Source organism: Bubalus kerabau, chromosome 1, assembly GCF_029407905.1.
Source record: "Bubalus kerabau isolate K-KA32 ecotype Philippines breed swamp buffalo chromosome 1, PCC_UOA_SB_1v2, whole genome shotgun sequence".
Lineage (NCBI taxonomy): Eukaryota > Metazoa > Chordata > Mammalia > Artiodactyla > Bovidae > Bubalus > Bubalus kerabau.
The window spans coordinates 16,522,287-16,545,654 of record NC_073624.1 but is presented as its reverse complement, the minus strand read 5'-3'; the positions used below and the strand labels follow the sequence as shown (position 1 = coordinate 16,545,654).

The window sequence follows — 23,368 nt, the reverse complement described above, 5'->3', positions numbered from 1 at the left end:
CAATCCTTGCACATACCAACCAGCTGTGGAGAGGAAGATGACACTATTCTGGAGTCTGGGGGCACTGTACCTTCTTCACCTTTCCCTTCGACCCCTCTTGTACCCTTCTGGCCCCTCATTGGGCGCCACCACCCTCATCCTGTCATGCTCTGCCCTGTGTCCCTACGACCTGTCCTTATTTGTCTCTCTCTTGAGTTCTACTCTCTGTCCATGTGTACTGCTGTTATTAATATCAACCCTCAGACACGCGCGCTTCTCATTGGCAGGTATAGGCTCCCAAACTTAGATATTTTAGTCCTATGGACCCGCTCAGCCCCATACTCCATGCTTGCATATTCTGTGTCTCTTGTGTGCATTGCCAGCTTGTATTACACTCTCATCTTTTTGTCCCGTTTCTAATTTCTTCTTTTAACCATACTGCTTTTTCTTGTCCTTAGCCACCCACCTGTCATTTACCGTGGAATATTATTTTAGTACTGGGCTTGGAAAACAGGACTGGCAACCCCTTAAAAACTATTCATGCTACCCCAAGCGTGTTTTACACACGTAGTTCAAAGGATGTGGTGTATTTGCATTTATGTCACAACAAACCGTATTGTAACTGGTTTATGGGCTTTTTTAAATGCATCCTTCCTCTATGGTTTTTTTTTTAATAGATGAAGCAGCATGGCACAGTAAGAAAAAAAAAAGTGTGTGGACTTGGAGGGCAAACAAATCAGTCCTGCTGCTCACAAACTAGGATGCTGGGTGAACCACTTAACTTCTCTGGAGGCTTTAGTTTCCTTACTTATGAAATGAGATAATAATGCCTATCTGATAGGATTGCTATAAAGTCTGGTAGGAATTCAAAGGTCATAAGCTGATATTAAATATTTGAGTAGTTGGAAGGCTTTATGAAGGTTATGGGACTTTAGCTAGGAGAGTAGGGGTGGTGAAGAATTAAACAAGACTTGTTGGGGAGGGTGGGTGCAGGAGCAGGTCTGAACCACAAGAAATTTGAGATAAAGTTGGCAGATGTGGAAAGCCTTAAATACTGGTAAGAAATTTGGAATTTATGGAGTAGTCAGTAGAGACACTGATGTAATATCACCTAAAGGGTGCTAATCTGATCTAGATAATGGGAAAGGCATTAATTCATATTTAAACAACCTTGGGTAATATCATTATCATTTGCCCATCACACATCAAGCCAAGATACTCTTTTTTCTTCCAGATAAAGATCACCTTTACCCTCCCTTGTAGAATTACAAAATTTTAAACGTGGCAGGAACCTTAGGTTGTGGAACTTACTTGCTGCCACCCAGATCTAACCCAAATTTATCAGTACTTCAATCTAGGGTTCTTTGCACCACATCAGCTTTGAACTTCCTACTTCTTCTCCCTTTTTTCCAGGCCTAGTTATTTGTTGGGATTATAATTGACAATTAAGAGTGTTTACATTTCATTCATTAAGAAGCCAGCTGTTGATGTCTCAACTATAAATGGAGATTGTAACACAAGGAGCAACAAATTATAAGGGACAACCTGTTAAACGGAGCTGCGGCTAGAATTAGGCTTGGAATCTGTCTTTTTAGTGATGACATAATTAAATACAGCCTATGCACTTGTAGTGGACTACTGTGTACCTTCATGGGGCATACACCTGTCTAGAAAGTTGTTTTCTCCATAGCTTACCCCTCTAACCTCATCCTCTTATTACCACCAAGCATCAAGGTAATAAAAACTTGGTATAATACATCCATCACACTCCTGAACCCCCTTACCCATCCTGCCATGGCCCACATCCCCTCTTCCTAGCCCACATGTTCATTGCCTTCAGTAACTCATAGTATATCTCATTTTTAGGTCAATTTGGGTTCACATTGACCCCTAAATTGATCAGGGCTAAGTTTCACACGTGGATATATAGGATTGTATTTTCTAGGTTTAGGTTACATACATACACAGAAACATACATTGATAAGCTTGTTGACAAGTACATGGAAGAAAGGGTGCATTTTTCTGGTTGTAAATATGCTTCTCCTACAAAAGTATCATCGCTTCTGTGTATTGTAACCTAGAAACCAGTAGCGTTTCAGCAATGGAGTTCCTGAACCACCTGTCCTGGGGAACTGGGATACTGGAGGAAATCCTTGCCTGAGGTACCGAAAGGCCTGTAGTTGGAAACAATTTCTGACTCACTTTGTACTAACGAGATTAATTTTGGTTAAAAGCACTGAAATGCAGGTCCCCTGAAGAGTTGGGTATATCAGACATTCACATCTTAAGGGGATAAAATATGAATGTCTCGCTGTTTTAGTTAGATAGTCTCATTACTGGTTCCCTAACATCTTTCCCTGTTTGAGTTGTGTGCGGATCTTGGTCTCTCCAGCGTTAGCCTTCAAACCTTTTGAACTGGGGCCCATGGTGAGAAATAACATTTTACATCATGACCCAGTAAACACACAGATGTATACTTGCATTGGAAACAGAAGTTTCAGGAAACATTACTCATCCTGAATATAGGTAGTGTGCTTAGCTATTTTCTATTTTATTTTTTAGTATCATTTACAACCTACTAAATTGATTTCAAGACCCACTAATGGGTTACAGCAAGCAGTTTTAAAACTCCTGAGTTAGAGGCTGTAATTTTTTGATATTAGGTGCTGCAAAGAAAGGGTAAGTTTATGAGCACTTTTGCACTGAAGAATTTCAAACAGGCAGAGGACGCTGTCAAGAGGGGCATGTGTGTGTCTGTCTTGCGTCTGATTGCCAGGAGTTTGGTGGAAGATAAATTTTGCTGTGAGCTCTGGTGCTGGCAGATGCCACTGGAAAACATCTTCAGTTCAACAACTCAGGTCTCCTCGTTCCTTAGCATAATTAGCAACATGAATTGTTCCAAATAAATTCAGCAAAATGTACCTGTTGTGGTTGAAGCACTGTGCTTGGCCCTGCAAAGGAAAGGGCAGTGGTACAGGATGAGTAATGGGGCTGGGCACCTGAAGGTATGGCCTGTGGTCTGCTGGGGGCAGGGAACAGGCAGGTGATGAGTCCTCTCGTAACCACAATGACAGGTGGCACTCACAATGACAGGTGGCACTCTAGTGCCGGCAGAGATTCCCAGAGCTTTATGAGGTTTAACGACTGGACCTTTAATGAACTTTGAAAGTTGAATAGGGTTTTAGCAGACTGAGATGGTGAGGAATAGGGACCAAGGCAAGGACGATTGGTGACACATTCCAGGAACAGGAAGTGGTCCAGTTGGGCTGAAGCAGGACCTAAGTAGAGAAGTAGTAGAAAATAGGACTGGAAGGGACTTCCCTGTTGGTCTAGTGGTTAAGACTCCACACTTCCAGTGCAAGAGGTGCGGGCTCAATCCCTGGTCAGCAAACTAAGATCCCACATGCCCCATGGCACGGCCAAGAAAATTAAAAAAAAAAAAAATGTAGGAAATGTAGGTTGTGGATCCTTGAAAGCCAGGGAAAGAAGTGTGTGCTTACTGAAGCAGGTGATCAGGAGCATCGCAGATACTTGAAAGGAGAGCGATGGGCCAGCACTGTCCTGGGAGCAGATCCGGGAGTACAGAGTAGTTTGGAAGATAGATTCCGTGACTACTTTTCATCTACACAGCTGCACGCACCAGAAACCCAGAAACCAGCCTTATCACCTCCCCCTCTCACTCTGCTCTCACCCCAGTCACCGAGTTCTATCAGCACCACCTCTAAATTGTGCCTCAGATATACTCCTTCCCTCCATCATCACAGCCACTGACCATCTGTCACCAGAACTGCCCAAATAGCCCCTGGACAGGTCTCTATAGTTTCTTCCTGTCCACTCAGTCCATTCTCCCCGGCGCAGCCAGGGTGACCCAACCCCATGCCTCTCTTGGCTCAGCCCCCACCAGAGGTTCCATACACCCCTGGGAATCTCCCACTCCAGCCTCGACCTGAGCAAGTTCACAGCCTTGTGGCCAAGTCCTGATGCCATCAGAAAAGGCATCAGGCCCTTCCCACCTGAGCCATGGTACCTGCTGATCCGACTGCCAAGAGTGCTCTGTGCTCATTACCCACCTCACCGAGCCTTTTTCTCTTTCGGGCCTTGGCTCAGATTGTCACTTCCTCACAGAGTCCTTTCCTGCCTCTCATTTTAAGTTATGTGCCATGTTGTACTTTCTCCTCTGGACTGAAATCCCCTTCCGAATGAGTACGCATGCCAACACGTGATTATATATGTGCAGATGAGGGCAGCAATCGTTTTAAGTTCTGTTCATCAGTTGAATACAGTACCTGGCTTGCGGAAGTAAAGTAAAAGTAAAGTAAATGTCGCTCAGTCGTGTCCGACTCTTTGCAACCCCATGGACTGTAGCCTACCAGGTTCCTCCGTCCATGGGATTTTCCAGGCAAGAATACTGGAGTGGGTTGCCATTTCCTTCTCCAGGAGATCTTCCCAACCCAGGGATCGAACCCAGGTCTCCCGCGTTGTAAGCAGACACTTTACCGTCTGAGCCACCAGGGAAGATTTGTGGAAAGGGCCCAATAAATATTTGCTGAATAAGTGAAAGTGTAGATGAATGACTTGGCAACTGATTGCCTGAGAGAGAAAGAAGTATAATAGTTGGGGGGTGGAAAAAAAAAAAAGCTCAGGCCTTCTGCCAGGGGAGCTGAAGAGGTGATGGTGACTTTCACAAATGTGGAGAGGTCAAGTGAGGGTTAGATGTTGTTCAGTGCCAGGGAATGACCTAGTTTGGGGACTGGCTTTAGGTTCCAAGGGCACCTCCAGCTTGTCTTGTGAAGCCTAGTCTTGAGTTTGAAAACAGTTGATAACGATTGATAACAGCTGGTAACACTTGATAAAGATAATGGTTTTAGAAGTCAATACTGGAGAAGGGAATGGCTACCCACTCCAGCATCCTTGCCTGGAGAATCCCATGGACAGAGGAGCCTAGGGGGCTACAGTCCATGGAGTCACAAAGAGTCAGACACAACCCTGCTAACATTTTCACTTTTCAGTGGTATCATAATTGAATCAGGGAGGGACTGAAATGCCAGAGAGAATCTAGAGTGTGGTGATAATGGCATTGGTAGCTGACATTTATAAAGCGCTCAACAATACCACGCCTGGCTTGCCAATTACCCCTAAGTTATATACAGTCCTCTTATTAGCTTCCTTGTGCAGATAGGAAACTGAGACCTCCAGCTCATACCCGTTTCTGCCCACCTCTGAGACCCCTGCTCTTTACCACCTTGGGACTGGGAGGAGCGTGTGGGATGGGAAAGACAAAGGCCCTTGGTATCATCTACTCTTTTCTTTCTACATGACTGAACCAAGATATAATCAGCATGTTAGGTACCTCTCAACAGCCAAAGATGGCATCAGCCAAATGGAGCAGATGGTCACCCCACCTAGTGCAAGCTCCTCCTTCAGGCTTGGCCACAACTGCGGCTTGGCTGGTAGACTCATCTAAAGTGGCACTTGCGGGTGAGGACTCATTCTTTGGAGCTTCAGAATCAGCACCACTATGGTTAGCGACCTTTAAAATCAAAGGAGGTCCCACAGTTCAGCTCCCTTTGGACCAGAGTCAGGCCTGGCCCTTCACAACTAAATCCATCATTCAGGGCAAAAAGCTTTTTTTTTTCCAAGTAGCAAAATGAAGAGCCCTCAGCTAGGCACGGTGGAAACTGAGCAGCATTAATGAGACAAATGAGACTTCTGACCATAATACAAAGCATGGTCCAAAAATCCTATGACTGTGAAGTGAAAAGATTGTCCTAAAGACTTTCAAGGTCGTCCCAAAAGGCTAAGTCCATTTTTCATTTTAGACTTTTATCTTTATTCTAATTCATAGCCACAAATTTTATCATAACTTAAAGCTTCCTGTTGGGGATTTCTTTTAAATATATTTTTCCAACTTTTTAATCTACACTCCAATATCTTATATTGCACAAAACTTCATGTTTGAATGCCAATATAACTTTAATGTCAAACAGAACCATTTTTTTGCAGTGTGCATGAGTGCTCAGTCACTCAGTCGTGTCCAACTCTTTGCGACTCCACAGACTGTAGCCCACCAGGCTCCTCTGTCCATAGAATTTTTCAGGCAAGAATATTGAGGTCGGTTGCCATTTCCAACTCCAGGGAATCTTCCTGACTCAGGGATTGAACCTGCACCTCTTGTGTCTCCTGCACTGGCAAGTAGAGTCTTTACTCCTACACTACCTGGGAAGCCCATTTCTTTGCAGAGACATGTGTAAAACAGGGCCCATGAGATTCTATCCACAGGGTAATTTAACAAAGCAATTACATGCCCACTTACATGAAATCTGTCTGGGCAGCCATGGGAATTCACTGAAGGAGTTCCATCCAGCAGCCTTTTAAAAATGGGGTTCGGTCTTGAAAAAGGAAATGGCATTTCAGCTAGATCATAAAAGGCACGGAAGATTCTAGTCAGGTGGAGATGGAAAGGGGAACTTTTCAACAGCAAAGGATAATGAGCATGTATGTGGAGAGCAGGAAAAGTGAGGAAGACCTGAGGAACAGCAGGCAGTCCAGCTTGGCTGGGACACCAGAGGTTCCATAAAGGAGCTGCAGAGGAAAGCATGATTGAGTCTTCAGGGGGCGGGGAATGGGCGGGGTTGGGGGGTGGGGCTGTGTGACAGAGTGAGCTGGCAGGATAAGCATCTTTACAGACCTGCAGGCCTAGATGCAGATTTCTAAAATTAATTAAGATTAAATTGGGGGATTTCCCTGGCCATCCAGTGATTAAGCACACGTGCACAAAAATAATTGCAGCCACAAAATAATTACAATAAGATTAAATATGTGCCAACTCTTTCACCATCGACCAGTTACTGAGCTTCAGCCATCCTTTTCCTCATGTTCCCAAAGGCCAATTTGACTAAAGAATTGAGGTTAAGAGTTAAGCGCTGTGTCTGATACATATTTTTAAATTATATTTAATTAATAACAAGCAGCAAAATTTTGAAACAATGCAAAGTCGACCTGCATTTTTTAAAATGATATAGTCATCGAAGAGCTTGCCTGTTTCTAGAGAACTGCCTAGGCAGACCCTTCGCTCTCATTCTGCTCTGGCCAAGTGTGAGAAAGAAGCGTTGTTCTGGGGAAGCTCTGAGGACCAGGTGAGATAGACTGTATCGATCCTTGGCCAAGCCTGACCAAGGATAGTTTTAAATAATTGTTCTCTCCCTTCCCTCAGTAGATATTCATCTCCTTCCTTTCTAAGGAGACTCCAAGTGTGGTCTTGGGACCAGCAGCATCAGACCTGCTAGGAACTTGTTAGGCAGTCAGGTTCTTAGAGGGACTAAACGAGAGACTCTCAGGATGAGGCCCAGTGATCCGTGTTTTAACAGCTGTCCATGTTATACGCTTCCCCACATGTCTGAGGACTGCAGGCTTAATGTGTGGCTTCAGGTCCCTTTTTTGTAACAGCTGATGTCAAACTTGTATCCTGCGATCTTTGGAATAAACAAAATGCTCTCAGATTCTTTATAGCTTTCAGTTCAGTTCAGTTCAGTTCAGTTGCTCAGTCATGTCCGACTCTTTGCAACCCCACGAACTGGAGCACACCAGGCCTCCCTGTCCGTCGCCAACTCCTGGAGTTCACCCAAACCCATGTCCATTGGGTCAGTGATTCCATCCAACCATCTCATCCTCTGTTGTCCTCTTCTCCTCTGGCCCTCAATCTTTCCCAAAATCAGAGTCTTTTCAAATGAGTCAGCTCTCCGCATCAGGTGGCCAAAGTATTGGAGTTTCAGCTTCAACATCAGTCCCTCCAGTGAACACCCAGGACTGATCTCCTTTAGGATGGACTCGTTGGGTCTCCTTGCAGTCCAAGGGACTCTCAAGAGTTTTCTCCAACACCACAGTTCAAAAGCATCAATTCTTCGGCACTCAGCTTTCTTTATAGACCAACTCTCACATCCATACATGACTACTGGAAAAACCATAGCCTTGACTAGACAGACCTTTGTTGGCTTAGGTTTCCCCATTTGCTAATATCTCCAAATATTATTACTGAATCATAGGGTTAATGTACTAATGGCATTATTATATCATTATCATCTCGTCAGATAGATAAGCTCAGATTTCTTATCGAATAAGAAAGCTCTTTGATGACTATATTATTTTTTTAAATGCAGTTAAATTTTGTATTGTTTCAAACTATTGCCACTTGTTATGAGTTAAATATAATTTTAAAATTTATCAGATACAGTGCTAACCTCATCTTTAATAAAATTGGTCTTTGGGAACATAAGATATCTGATAATCTGTCTATTATCAGATAGGTAATAGAGATGATAATCTCTCCAGGCCTTCTGTTGTGACCTGTAGCCTAACAAAAATTAGATGCCCTCATGCAGTTCTAGGTGAATTGTTCTCCTCAAGCAGAGAGTTTTTAAGGTAGGAGCTGAAGGGTGTTGACATTTTCCCTGCAGTTACTGAAGACAAGGGCAAGGAGACTTAGGGCCCACCTAAAGTCCTCTTGGTGAAGCAATAATAGCTTCCTAGAGACCTCAAAGCTTAAGATTTGTGTATCCCAAAAGATGCTGTATACATCTTTATTTCTCCCTGTTTTCAAAGCTAGAATGGGGAAGGTGGCAAGTAAGAAACTAAAATTAAGAATGAGTAGTTTCTGGATAAGGGTTTCCTTTTGGCTTAAAACGGATGGCTTTTTATTTTATTTATTTTTTGGCTGAATTGTGTGGCATGTGGGGCATGTGGGATCTTAGTTACCCAACCAGGGATTGAATCCACACCCCCTACATTGGGAGCATGGAGTCTTAACCACTGGACCACCAGCGAAGTCCCTGGATTGCTTTTAAAATCTAAGCTCCTCTCTGTTCAAGGAGTGGCTTTGAACATAAGTGAGATTCGTAAAACTCCGGACCCCCTGAACAAAGGATTCCATCTGAGAACCTCATGTACCATAATTGTTAGCGATAGAGACTTCTGATGGAAATTTCATTGCATTCTAATTGTAGGGACCGTTTGTCAGAAAGCAGAGAGACGTTCAAGCCAAAAGTGGTAAGACTCAGGTTTTGTTCTTGATTCGCATGAAGTCGAATGGACAGTTTAAATACCCCACACTAAGCACAGGCTAAGTTTAAATTAAAAATAAAAAGCTTTTGTCAATTAAAGATGCTTTCAGTATCAAGTATCTATCATATTGCTATGGCATTTCGATAAGAAAAGCATACATGGTCATACCTGCTACACAAAATTATAAGTGGTAAGATAGTAATTTTGTAGGCAACTAAGAGCTCACTATAAAAAAAAAAGAAAGAACTCATGTGAGTATGTTGTGTGCAAATCTGAGGAGGATATGAGATCCCAGAAGGCTGAGCTCTGGTCGCTGTGTATTTGTATTGCTGTACGTGCTCAATGGCTTACAGCCCTTGAGGTTTCCAGTTTCTGCTGTGATAGCGATTCTAAACTCAGATGGGCTTGGACACCATTCTGGATTACTGTCCACAAATATAATACTTCTCTTTGCCAGCCAGCAAGCAGAGGCCAGCTGGAACAGCGCCCTTTAAGGCTCCCGTGGTGTATACCTCAGACTCTGGTGGAAAAGATTGATTATAGTTGGAATACAATATACATGGCCCCAATTAAAAATAGTGAACCAGAAGGGCTACTAGGAATCCTCAATCTTTAGCTAAAGAATAATTTGACCCCATGTTTTAGTTCTTCTTTAGTTCTTCTGATAGAAGGAAACAAAAGCAAAGCCTAGGAATTCCTATGTAGCATGCGTGCTAAGTCGCTTCAGTGTCCGACTCTGTGCGACCTTATGTCAATGGAGATTCTCCAAGCACGAATACTGGAGTGACTATACCATGCCCTCCTCTGGGAGACCTTTCTGACCCAAGGATCGAACCCGCATCTCCTGCGTTTCCCACATTGGAGGCAGATTCTTTACCTCTGAGCCACCTGGGAAGCCCCCCTAGACAGCATGCTTATATTATTTATTCTTATATTATTTATTATATTATTTATTCCAAGAGCCTAACAGTAATTATAGGGAGCCAGGTCATCATCTCACCAGAAGCTTCAAACTTCTTCAAGTCTTAATCTCGTTTTATATTTTTAAGGTATATGTGCTTTTATTATATTCTAAAATACCTAACTTGGGGACTTTGCCTTGGCGGTCCAGGGTTAAGACTTCATACGTCCAATGCAGGGAGTGTGGGTTTGATCCCTGGTTGGGGAACTAAGATCCTGGCATGCCGCAGGGTGCGGCCAGAATAAATAAATAAAATACAAAATTTTAAATAGTTTTTAAAGTTCTTCCCAAATCTTCAAGTAATACTGAGATGCTGATAAAGAAATTGGATTTTACTCCCTGGCAATGGGCAAAGAGGCACCTGGTTGGTGGTGTTGCTCTTATATCAGTCAGGGGCAAAGCAGATGTCTAGTCCTTTGTTCATCCTAGCTTGATGCCTGGTGGCCAGAGCTATTTCATGCCTGGGGCACATAAAATGTAGGGCTGTTTTCCTTAGTCTTGCAAAGATCAGAAACCCCTGTCTCGTAAGTTGATTGCTAATTGAGTTTAAGGGAATGTATTCTTGTAATGTTCTATGGAGGTGTCATGGCATTCTGTGCCGGACTTCTGAACAAACATAATGTAAGCAAGAAGTTACCGTAAAGCTCTTCTCTGGGGCCTTAGGGTCTAGAATATGATTCGAAAGTGAAGATCTAACATAGGTTCTATGGCAGGAGTACAAGAAGATACAGGTGACCATACAGAAATTATTTCAGGGCTATTTTTGTGAGTCAGTGTGTATATTGAAGAACCATCCTGAGTTCAAATTCTGAGTCTGCCTTTTATCAGCAGAGATCTTAATCTTACATGGTATGTTCACCGGTTTCTTGCTTGAGGGGGGTTAGCTTAATAGTGTTAGGTCTCAAGAGTTGGAAAGAATGACTTTAAAATGGGGCCTGGCAGTTGGAACTAATATACAGGCAAAAAAAAAAAAGAAATTGGATTTTTTTCAGCATGGATGGTCAGGGATAATGTGAACTTCATCAGAATTTTAAACTTTTTTGCATGAAAGGATACTATAAAGCAAGTGAAAAGAAATGAGAAACAGAAAAGAAAAAGAGAGAGACAGAAAATACTTGTAAATCATTTATCTGGTAAGGGTCTAGTATCCAGAATATATCAAGAATTCTTATAACTAAACAATAAAAAGACAACTCAGTTTAAAAATGGGCAAAGAATACGAATAGACATTTGTCTAAAGAAGACATGCAAATGGCCAATAGGCACATGGAAAGATGTTCAGCATCTTTAGTCTTTGGAAATGGAGATCAAAGTCATAATGACATACCACTTAACACCCACCAGGATAGCTGCAACCAAAAAAAGGAGTAAACAAATGTTGGTAAAGATATGGGGAAATTGGAATCCTCATGGGTGGTTGGTGGGAACGTCCAACAGCATAGCCCCTGAAGAAAGCAGTTTGGTAGTTTCTCAAAGTTAGGACCCAGCAGTTCCGCCCCTAATTATGTACTCAAAAGAGTTGATGTATATGTTCACACAAAAACCTGTACACACATATTCATCACATTATTATCATTGACAAACAGTGCATGACCCAACTGACAAATGGATAAACAAAATATTAATATTCATAAAATGGAATATTCAGTCATAAAAAGGAACGAAGTACTGATACTTCCTATAGCGTGGATTAACTTTGAAAACATGGTGCTGAGTGAAAGAAGCCAGACACAAATGGCCACATAATGTCTGCTCCCATTTATGTGAGATGCCCAGAAGAGGCAAATCCATAAAGACATAAAGTAGATTGGTGGTTGGTGGGGATGAGAGGAGGGTTGAATTGGGGGTGACGGCTGAGAGGTGTGGGGTTTCTGGTTAGCGTGATAGAGGTATTGGGGCGTTAGTAGTGGGCGTGGTTGCACAACATTGTGAATGTACTAAAATTCACCAAATCCGCAGACTTGAAGAATAAAGAGTGAGTAGGTATGCTCACAAAGGTAGAGAAACAGAACCCAACAAATATCCACAGCCGCTCGGATTCATAGGTTCAGTTAGAGGGTGTGATACCATTGTCTTTTCTCCTGTTAGAATCCCAGCTGGTTCAGGAACAGTTTATTGTTTCACTTGCTGGAATGCTTGTTGCAAAAAAGAAGCCTCACCTTCTTTGTTTGTACTTACAAGCCTAGATTTGGCAACTCTTCACAGGAGGGAGAAAAATTACCAAGACAAGTTATTCGAGAGGGTTGTGTAAAGCTAATTAGCCACTTGGCAGCCTTGGGGCAACCCCTGGCCAGATCAAGTCACAACAGGAATGAAGAACTACAGTTTCTCCACTGAAAACCAGTGCCAGGAATCAAAAGGGGAAAAAAACTCAGGCTGCCACACACTAATTCAAGATTTTTGAGAGAGAACCATGAAGTGTAAAAGCTGAGAAGCGGGGAATAGAAGACTCCAGGCCGTTATAACAGGGAAAGAAGAGGAGGAAGCAGTAACACAAGACACGAAAGATAAGAAGTAAGAGGAGGGGCAGACTGGACAGAGCAGAGAAGATGAGGCTGGGGGTTCTGCAGGCCTGGCCAGCCCTCCGCCTCTCTCCCTGACCTGTGCTGAGCCTGTGCTCCCAGCTAATAGACCTCTCTGGTAGGTGACTTCAGCACTCCTTCCCTTCCTGGACTTAAACAGGCATCCCGGGTCTGAAATACTGAGTTGGCCCAAATGTTCATTCAGGACTTTTTGTAAGATCTTATGGCAGAGGATGAGATAATCGGACAGCATCACAGACTCAATGGGCATGAATTTGAACAAACTCCAGGAGATGGTGAAGGACAGGGAACTCTGGCGTGCTGCAGCCCATGGGATTGCAAAGAGTCAGACACCACTTAGCGACTGAATGACAATGACAGCAAATGCCTAATTCTGTTGTAGTGGTTGATTTTTTTTTTTTTTTTAATAATCCAGAATTTGTGGAAAATTCTGTAATCTTGGTGACCTTCTTTAAGAAAAAGAATATAAAAATATCTTACACGTTTTATAACAATGTATGACCACATGAGCACGTTGCTAGTTCCCACCTTCACCCCTACACACACACACACACCCAGGCCTCAAACAGACCCTTGCAGAGGAAGGGCCTCAGACTGAATGAAGCTGGGTGAACTTCGTGGCAAATCGCCTTCTTCCTGGGAGTACTGGGGGCAACTCAGAGCTTTATTTTTGAAACTTACTATAGACTTAATTTAGTTAAAATCAGATCAAGATGGGCAAAGGCCAAAATTTCCCACCCCTAGCTCAAGGCTAGAGGCTTGAGCCTGAGAGTGTATGTCTTAAAACTGGTTAAAAGAGCTTACTCAGATTTTAAGAAGTTAGGTATAGATAGGCTTGTATAAAATATTTGCTCATATGTAAATATTTCTTAAGTGGCCTCAAGGAAGTACATGTTTGATGCTTTTTTATGGATATTTTCTCTTATAATCTGCGCAACAGCTTGCAAGATGGCTAGTATTTTGCCTCTTGACTGAAAGAAAAACCCACAACCTAGAAATGGCAAGTGCAGTTTTATTCAGGGCCTTAACTGAGGAACATAGCCTGGAAGACCGCCTCTCGGGTGGCTCTGAGGAAGGCTCCAAAGAGATCAGGGACGTATTAATATGTGAATGTTTCTTGCTCGGAAAAAAGCATGTAGTTGAGCTTCAGAGAGGCTTCCCTAGTGGCTCAGACAGTAAAGAATCTGCCTGCAGTGCAGGAGACCGGATTCAACCCCTTGGTCAGGAAGATTCCTCTGGAGAATGCCATGGGCAGAGCAGCCTGTAGGCTACAGTCCGTAGAGTCACAAAGAGGTGAACACGACTGAGTAGCTAACACATACTTTGAGCATCAAAAGATTACTGCAGTCACAAAGAGCAGACGTCTCAAGTTAATGATTTTAGTGCCTTTCTGTGTATGTGAAGACGCAAGAATCTGGACTCGTTGCATCTGTGCCTTAGATATACGTCTGAACTATCTAGGCCAGTATACAAAGCACAGAAGCCTTCCAGTTTTTCTCCATCCTGAATTCCCCGCTAGGTGCGCCGTTGGTGGGCAGCTGCAGTGGCTGCTGGCACTGGGGGGGCGGGGAGGGGGTGGGGCGCGTGCCTTTCTTTACATCCCTACCTTAGACGTGAAGAAATCAAGGTACAAAGAATCTAAGTGATTTGCCCAAGCGGCAAAACTGAATTTCTCAACCAGATCACTCTTCATTCCTGAGTCTAGCTCCAATCAGAAAATCTGGCTAGAAGTTGCCACCATGTGGTTCGCTAATTTACAAAGATTTACAATGTGATTTAAAAAACCACTCTCTGAATGTAAGCCTCAGGCTGCTATCTGCTAGGAAAGGCATTTCGGTGTGTTCAAGTACCTGAGGGTCAGTCAACATCTGTTGTCCTGTTCCACTAGTCAACAGTGACTAGCGACTAGCCTGCGAGTCAACAGCCTTAACATTCTTTCAGTCTATACATTTTTGTCATAACAAAAGAACTATGTGACCATTTGCACAATCTGTAATAGTACAGAAAAGACTGTAATTGTGCAGACAAACATTCACAAATAGTTCCAAGCGTCTGATCAGGCTTGAGATAGTCCTGAGGGCTGGCCCCTGACCCAGGGTGGTGGGGGTAGGGTGGTGGGGTGCTGACTTTTCCTAGGCTCAGAAACCAGTGAGTACCTCTTCCCGGTGGGGTCATACAAGGGAACGTGGCTTCAGAGTCGGTCTATTGTCTCATCATAACATCATAACTTCTCAGCCTCAGCACCAGTTTGCACACATGATTGCCAGCTTGTATCGTTGGCACTAATCTTAACATGGCCTTGCCTGTTAACTGTTAAGAGCCCCTGGCTTGAGTGCAACAATAAAAAACTGACTTTTGATGGGACTTTGGGTGCAGTTCAGGTTTAGGTTGTTTGGGTTAAGTGACTAAAAAACTAATATTTCCTTTTTTTTTTTTTTTTTGGTCACACCATTCCACTCGGCTTATGAGATTTTACTTCCCCGGCCAAGGTTTGAACTTGGGTCTCAACATTGAGAGCACCAAGTCCTAACCACTGGACCTCCAGGGAATTCCCATTAAAAGAAAAAAAAAACTTTGTAACCTTCATAAGAGCCTTTTTCCTTTCTCACAGATAACAGCCATTTACTAGTTTACCCTTAAAACGCCCCCTCTGTTCTTATTCTGAGGACATTTTCATCATTTATCCCTGAATTCTATTCTACAGTCATCAAAACATTTAAGATACTCAGCTGGAGGTCCCTTTCAGAAATGAATTGCACCCTAAGAAGATAGGCAGGGAGCATCCCCAAGAACTGATGAAGAAAGAAGGAACAAGGAGTACCTAAATTTAGCAGAGATGAAGTTTTCAAATGGTTTTAGATAGGATGATAAGCAGATGTGGGCATGCATGTGTCTGTGAACAGATAATCAGAGAATAACATAGCCATAGCTTTAAAAGTGCACAGCTAGTGACTAGTGAGGCTTCCCTGGTGGCTCAGTGGTAACAAATCCACCCGCAATGCAGGAGATGCAGGTTCAGTCCCTGGGTCGGGCAGATCCCCTGGAAAAGGAAATGGCAACCCACTCCAGTGTTCTTGCCTGGAGAATTCCGTGGACAGAAGGGCCTGGCGGGCTGCAGCCCATGGGGTCAAAACAAGTCGGACATGACTGAGTGACTGCACAACAGCAGTGGCTAGTGATGTATTTGCTGGCCTCCGCCAGGTGCCAAAGCATGAGACAAGAGTATCAGCATAGAAATCAAGTGATATGGGTTCTAACTGGGGCTCTGCTCTATTAACCTGAAGCAAGCCAGTTAGCCCCTTTGGGCTTTGCTTTCTTCTATTTCTAATGAAGGGTTTGGAGTCAGTGATTTATAAGGTTTCATTGGTTCAAAGAATCTGAATCCTATGAATAACCATTCAGCATGTGACTCAGCCTGAGCCATAGAGGACTGTTGGAGTGGGGCAGGTGTATTATCACCTTGGCCATACCATCAACAAGGTTTAATCTGCTGAATAGAGACAGGACCATTGTGAACAAATTACAGAAGTGAGTGTCACCCCACCTCCAGGTCCATAATGTCCCAGTGTTCCCCCAGCTGACAGTGTGGTCAGTAACCAATCAGTTACCTATCACCACAAAGAGCCAGAGTCACACAGGGCTTCACTCTCCTTCCTATCTCCATCCGTCTTCCTTTCCTCTGTATAGTTCTTCAGTATGAGGAATCTCCACTTTGGTGAAAGAAAACAAATGTGAATGGCAGTTCTTCACAGTGGAAATAATCATGATAAAGCTAGCATGTGGAAATATGTGATAAAAAATAAACTGTCAATACCAAATAAGCCGTTAGATGGCCACTTCCCTGGCCATCTAGTGGTTAAGACTCTGCACTTCCAATTAAGGGAGCACGGGTACTATCCCTGGTTGGGGAGGTAAGATCCCACATGCCATGTGGCCAAAGATAAATAAATAATACAAATAAGCCATGTTCAAAAGCAGTCCTGTTTTATATTCTAGTCTGTGATTCTTAGGAAAATTGAACTGACACTTGATCCTGAAAGTGGCCTTCCATTGTGCAAAGCAAAATACCTATTATCTGTGGGAACATTACATGATTTAGAAAAATTTCAGCATCCAGATGATATAAGGCTGAAACAGGTTTTTCCATCCATCTTTTTCAGCTAGAAATTCCAGAGTTGCCATAATTTTGTCAGTGAACCATCCCTAAGAGCAGTGATGGACAGACATAGCCTTTTGGGGGGGAATCCGCTGTCTCCCATCCCTTTACCTCCGACAATAAGCATGAATTTTGAGTTTGAGATCAGTTTCAGTCATTTGACTCTAAGGAGCCCATTGACCCTGTGAACCAGATCTTCTCACAAGAGGTGAGGGTGAGTTGGCCTGGGCTGGGGGTATGTTACCCCATTGGTGAGGGCCAAGGCAGAAATGAGTAGACCGGAAACAGAGGTGATGAGCTCAGTTTATTTTGGGCTGCATTGGGTCTTCATTGCTGCACGGGCTTTTCTCTCATTGCAGTGAGCGGGGGCTACTCTCTAGTTGCATTTCTCGGTTTCTCATGGCAGTGGCTTCTTTTGTGCAGAGCATGGGTTCTGGGGCTTTCAGGCTTCAGGAGTTGTGACACATAGACTCAGGAGTTGTGGCTCCAGGGCTCTAGAGCACAGGCTCAGTAGTTGTGGCACATGGGCTTAGTTGCTCCATAGCATGTGGGATCTTCCTAGCCCAGGAATCAAACCCATATTTCCTGCAGAGTCTGAAAGCATCTCTTATAACTCTACCATAGTCTCCTTTTGCCTAATGCATTGCTGACCACATGATGGATGCTCAATACATATTTTATTCACTCCCTAGGATGCAGAGTATTTGTTCATTCATTCTTTTATTCTCTCATTCATTCAACAAATATTTTTGAGAACTTTTTTGTACCAGCAACTCTAGGAGGTACTTGTGGTACAGTGAGGGGGGGAAAGAGACAAAAATCTTGCCTTCAAAGACCAATAAGTAGAATATACAGCATGTGGAAGAGTAGTAAATGCAAAGGGAAAATAGGAAAGATGAAGTAGGAAAGAAAAACAGGAAGTGTGTGTTGGTGGCATACAGGGTGGGGCAACGTGTGCAATCTCAAGATACCACGATCAGGGAAGGCCCCACTGATAAGGTGACATTTCAGTAAAAACCTGAAGCGCTGGAGGTACTTGAGCTCATCGGTGAAAGAACATCCCAGGCCAGGAACATATTAATGTGAAGGCTCTAAGGTTTGCATAAGTCTGCCATTCCAGGAAGGGTGGCCCAGAGTCAGAGATGAGTCAGAGAGCGGTGGGGGAGGGGCAAGCAGCTCAGTTTGGCATTCTGGTTGGACTTCAGCTCCTGCTGAGCAGAGCGTGACTGAACGCACTGGGGGAGATGAGTCAGGAGACGACAATAATAACACAAGCCAGGGATGGCGCCAACGTGGACCAGGGGCAGAAGTGGTCAGATTCTGGGTTCACTTTGCAGATAGAACAGACAGGGTTTGCTGACAGATAGGGTTGCCTGGGGGAGGGGAGGGGGTCAGGAGCAGGGGAAGGTGGCAGGGGCTCAGCCTTGCGTGAGCAGAAGGGCTGAGCAGAAGGGCTGAGCAGAAGGCTTTGCTGAAATGAGGAAGCCAGGGGAGGAGCAGGCTTGCTGAGAGAAGGACATCAGCAGTTGAGTTTGGGGCCTGTTACGTCTGAGGTGTCCCGTTAGGCGGGTACCCACTCCACATTGCACACGAGTGTGAAGTTCAGGGGAGAGCCTCGACGGGAGGTGGACATGCAGGAGCCGTCGGCACTCATGGTGTTTGAAGCCAGTCGGTTGAGGTTGCTAGGCAGGCCTCTGTTAAAGGAGAGGTTGATGCCATCTCACGCTCACTGAGCATCTGATATGGACCAGGTTGAAATATGAGCCAGGACCTAGATACTCTACTAGTGAAACTGAGGACCAAAAGCAGTAACTCATCAACCAGCCTAAGAGGACAGCTAGTAAGTAGCAGAACTGGGATTCAGGCTGTCAAATCTCGTCTTAACCTCAGAGTTGGTGTGCTTCTAACCATCCAGTGCCTTAATTTAACTGTACGTTGCATTTTAGAAAAAGTGCTCTTGGCAAGCCAGAGTCAGTATCTTTAAAATAAATACACAATGACTCTTCTTTTAAAGTTAAGATGGGAAGAAAATCCCTCAGTCATTTGATTGTCACATGGAAAGAAGATTAGATTTGGAACCCCTGATACCACTTTCATCAGAATTTCTCAGATAAGACCTAGTTTACAGACTCCCTCTATGTGTATCTGCATATGTGTGTGTGAGACTTTGTGACTGCTTACAATATGTTAGGCTGTGCTGACTATTTTATATGCATTATCCCCTTTCAGTTCAGTTCAGTCGCTCAGTCGTGTCCGACTCTGCGACCCCGTGAATTGCAGCACGCCAGGCCTCCCTGTCCATCACCAACTCCCGGAGTTCACCCAGACTCACGTCCATCGACTCAGTGATGCCATCCAGCCATCTCATCCTCTGTCGTCCCCTTCTCCTCCTGCCCCCAATCCCTCCCAGCATCAGAGTCTTTTCCAATGAGTCAACTCTTTGCATGAGGTGGCCAAAGTACTGGAGTTTCAGCTTCAGCATCAGTCCTTCCAATGAATATTCAGGACTGATTTCCTTTAGGGTGGACTGGTTGGATCTCCTTGCAGTCCAAGGGACTCTCAAGAGTCTTCTCCAACACCACAGTTCAAAAGCATCAATTCTTCGGCGCTCAGCTTTCTTCACAATCCAAGTCTCACATCCATACATGATCACTGGAAAAACCATAGCCTTGACTAAATGGACCTTTGTTGGCAAAGTAATGTATCTGCTTTTGAATATGCTATCTAGGTTGGTCATAACTTTCCTTCCAAGGAGTAAGCATCTTTTAATTTCATGGCTGCAATCACCATCTGCAGTGATTTTGGAGCCCAAAAAAATAAAGTCTGACACTGTTTCCCCATCCCCTTTAGCCCTTACAATAATCACTGGAGCAGGTCCTGTCCCCATTTTACAGATGAGGAAACTGACACTCAAACCACTATTAAGTGTCAATTACTGTAGGTCAACCCATCAGAAGATGAAGTATGCAGGGATAGCTTGCTATGGGAGATCCAAAGACACAGAAGAACTTTAGGAAAAGAGATTGTGAACTTGTGATAGTTTTAATACGGAACACTAGTGTAAGGAATGGCAACTTGTATTACATAATGATTTTGCCAAATAAGTCTTTGTCCTAAGCACCATGTATTTAAGGCAGGAGTCCATAATGTGCAGGGTCATGAATTAATTGTGGTCTATAGTAACCCTAAAGAAGGAGACGCTTGAACTGAGTGTTTTTCAAGAATGGGTAGGACTTCACTTGGTTAGAGGAGTGGTTGAAGAAGATCCCACCCAAAAGGACCGGCATGAGGGAAGGTCTAGAGATTAAAGACATAAGACATGTTTTGTTTGGATTTTTTTTTTGGCAGGAGGGGGCGGTGGGGCGGGGCATTGTTGTGGTTTGTGTGTTTGGTTGAGTTTTTCTTTTTTTGGCCACACCACATTCCATGTGGAATCTTAGTTCCCTGACCAGGGATTGAACCCTGAAGGGCCCTTGGCAGTGAGAGCACAGAGTCCTAACCTGTGGACCACCATGGAATTCCCGACACAAGGCATGTTTGAGCAGAAACTAGCATAGCAGTTAGCTGGAGGAGGAGGGTGGAGGCTTTGCCCAGAAATGTAGTTTAGAAGGTAGATCTTGAATCTTGGACTTGGGGGCTGATGCTGTGTGGAGTGGTCAGGTAGAGTCACTGATGGCTTCTGAGCAGGAGTGGCAGGGAGAGCCCCCTGGTGGAGGATGTCAGGGGATGCAGCTACAGGCAGAGATGAGGTCGTGGCAAGACTTGAAGGGGGAGCATTTGAGGGCCTTCCCTGCAGATGTAGCATGGGAAAGAAGGGGATGCGATGGTGGCGAGAGACATTGGAAAGGAGGGATGGACAGGATTTGGTGGGGGAAATCCCTGGCGGTCCTTATGGCTGAGAACTCTGGACTTCCACTGCAGGGAGCATGGGTTCAGTCCCTGGTTGGGGAACTAAGATCCTGCAAGCCTTGTGGTGCGGCCAAAACAAAAACAAACCAGGATTTGGTGACTAGATATGGGCACTGAGGAGAAAGGGAAGAGGTGGAGACAACTTCAAGCCTTTGAATGTCGCTGTGTGGCCCGGAGCACAGTAACATCATTAATCAACCAAAGAAGCTGAGAGAAGCCTGATTCAGGGGAAAGCCCATGTCTTATTTACACAGAGTTAAAGATGGTGCAAGATATCAAACTGAAAATGCCCCTCCAGGAAGTAGGAAATGTGGAACTGAAACCTGAGAGGTCAGGATTAAAGATGTGAGGTTGTCTTTGGCATAAAGATCACGTTAAATTACATGAGAGTAGATGGGGTTTCCAACAAGACAGTGTAGAGAGCATAGCAGAGGGTCGGGACTGACTCTGGAGGTCAGCCGTGTTTAGGAGTCAGAAGAAAAAGCCTTCAGTGAAAAAGGCAAAGGGGAGGCTGGTGCAATTTGTCACCACCCTTTGCCAAGTCAAAGCTCAAAGCAAGCGGAGAGTAAGAGTGAACATTTAGGGATTTTCACAGGAGCTCAATAGTGCCACATCATCCAAGCCCATGACTTTGTACTTTACTGAAGTATGGTCCACAGCAGATGGGAAATTTTAAAAACTGATCTGCACCACCAACTGAGAAGTGCTGCTCAGCCAGTAAATGAGCCAAACAGCCTGCTCCGAGGTACATACCCAAGAGAACGGAAAACATACGCCACGGGAATGTTCACAGCAGCCTTCTTCTTAATACCCCCAAAGTGGAAACAACCAAGATGTCCATCAACTGATGGTTGGATAAATGAAGTATGATCTGTCCAAACGAAGGAATGTTATTCAGCCATAAAAAAATAACGGAGTGCTGCTACATGGTACAACATAAACGAACCTTAAAAACATGACACTGAGTGAAAGAAGCTAGATACAAAAGTCCACATATGGTATGACTCCGTTTTTATGAAATAGCCAGAACAGGCAAATCTGTAGAGTCAGAAAGTGACTTTGTCACCAGGGCCTGGAGCGTGACCACTAACACAGATAGGGTTTCTTGGTGGGGGGGTGGGGGATGAAAACATGCTGGAATTTAGACACTCCAGCGGGGACATTATACAACCTTATGAATATACTAAAAACCACTGCATCCTACACTCTGATGAATTTGATGGTATGTGAAATACATCTCAATAGAATAAGAAAAAAAAGAGGGAAACTGATATCTCAAAACCAAGGACAGAGAAACTTTCCAAAAAAGAAAAAGAAAATACAGAAGGAGGGACTTTCCTAGTGGTCCAGTGGCTAAGACTCTGCCCTCCTGGTCAGGGGGCCCGGGTTCAGTCCCTTGTCAGGGAACTAGATCCCACATGTTGAAACTGAAACTCAGTGCCACCAAATAAATAAATTAAAAAAAAAAATACAGAAGGAGCAGTTGAGGAAAGGAGGGAGGAAGAAAAGCCTGTTGATTTAGGGTGCTTTAACCAGGAAAATTAAGCCAAAACACCATTCCGTGTCAGCATTTCTCCAAGTGTAGTCCATGAACTCCTAAGGGTCCCTGAGAACTTTAAAGTTATTTTTCAGAATAAAATTAAAATGTTATTTGCTTTTGTCATTGGCACTTGACAGGGCAGAAGCGATGGTGGGTAAAAACTCTGCTGGTCCCTAAGCATGAGTGAAGGTGCGGACACCATAACTGAACCAGCATACCCTACATTCTTCACCACCATGCAGTCGGTCAAGAAAGGGCAGAGCCAGGACTTCCCTGGCAATGCAGTGGTTAAGAATCCGCCTTCCAGTGCAGGGCACATGGGCTTGATCTCTGGTCCGGAAACTGAGATCCCACATGCCTGGGGGCAGCTAAGCCCATGTGCCGCAAACAGAGAAGGACTCGAGCCCCAACTACTAAGTCCAAGTGCCACAGCACAGATCCAATGCTGCCAAAAAATAAATGCTAAAAAAAACAAGGCGGGGGGTGTGCAAATCCATCCACTGCCCACTCATTGGAAAAGACCCTGATGCTGGGAAAGATTGAGGGCAGGAGGAGAGGGGGGGGGGCAACAGAGGATGAGATGGTTGGATGGCATCACTGACTCAATGGACATGAGTTTGAACAAACTCCAGGAGATAGTAAAGGACAGGGAAGCCTGGCGTGCTGCAGTCCATGGGGTCGCAAAGAGTCAGCTACGACTGAGCAACTGAACGACAACCAAAGAGTGTCCTGGATGAAGCATAAAATCTCAACCCTGAGTACATGTCTTTTTAACATTCTGTTTGAAGAAATGAGGCACGTGCATGGAACACCCTCTGTCCCAAAGCAGAAGTGTCTCCAGGCAAAGCACCTGTGCACTGGCTCAAACTGCGCGATGAGCTGACAGCTTCTCTTTCACAGAACACCATTTTCACGTGAAAGAACGACTGACAGACATGCTGGTTATTTAGACTGGGCATTTGGCAGAGAGTTTCTTGGAAATGTGCAAAGTCAGCCTGTCACTTCAAGGAACATAACTGACAGTGTTTGTAATCAATGATAAATTTCAAGCTTTCAAGTGAAAATTTGAATTTTCCAAAACTTGTGTTTGCTACCATGAGCTAGACAACTTCCCATTTTATAAAGACTTCTCTGCTGAAAATCAATGGTAATACTAAGAAATGTGATTTTTTTTTTATATTGTATTATAAGAATGTCTCAAAATTGAAAGGTCTCCCTAACTC

The 23,368-nt window shown here is 44.1% G+C and overlaps 1 protein-coding gene and 1 non-coding gene across 2 annotated transcripts in view; both read left to right on the top strand.

The window, feature by feature from the left end:
• The window catches only part of LPCAT3 (lysophosphatidylcholine acyltransferase 3), a 35,904-nt gene that overhangs the window by 355 nt on the left and 12,181 nt on the right, over window positions 1-23,368 (top strand). The window lies entirely within an intron of this gene.
• On the top strand, window positions 10,332-10,471 carry LOC129642623 (small nucleolar RNA SNORA48). The gene has a single exon (XR_008709877.1). It is a non-coding gene; the product is annotated as a small nucleolar RNA SNORA48 (small nucleolar RNA).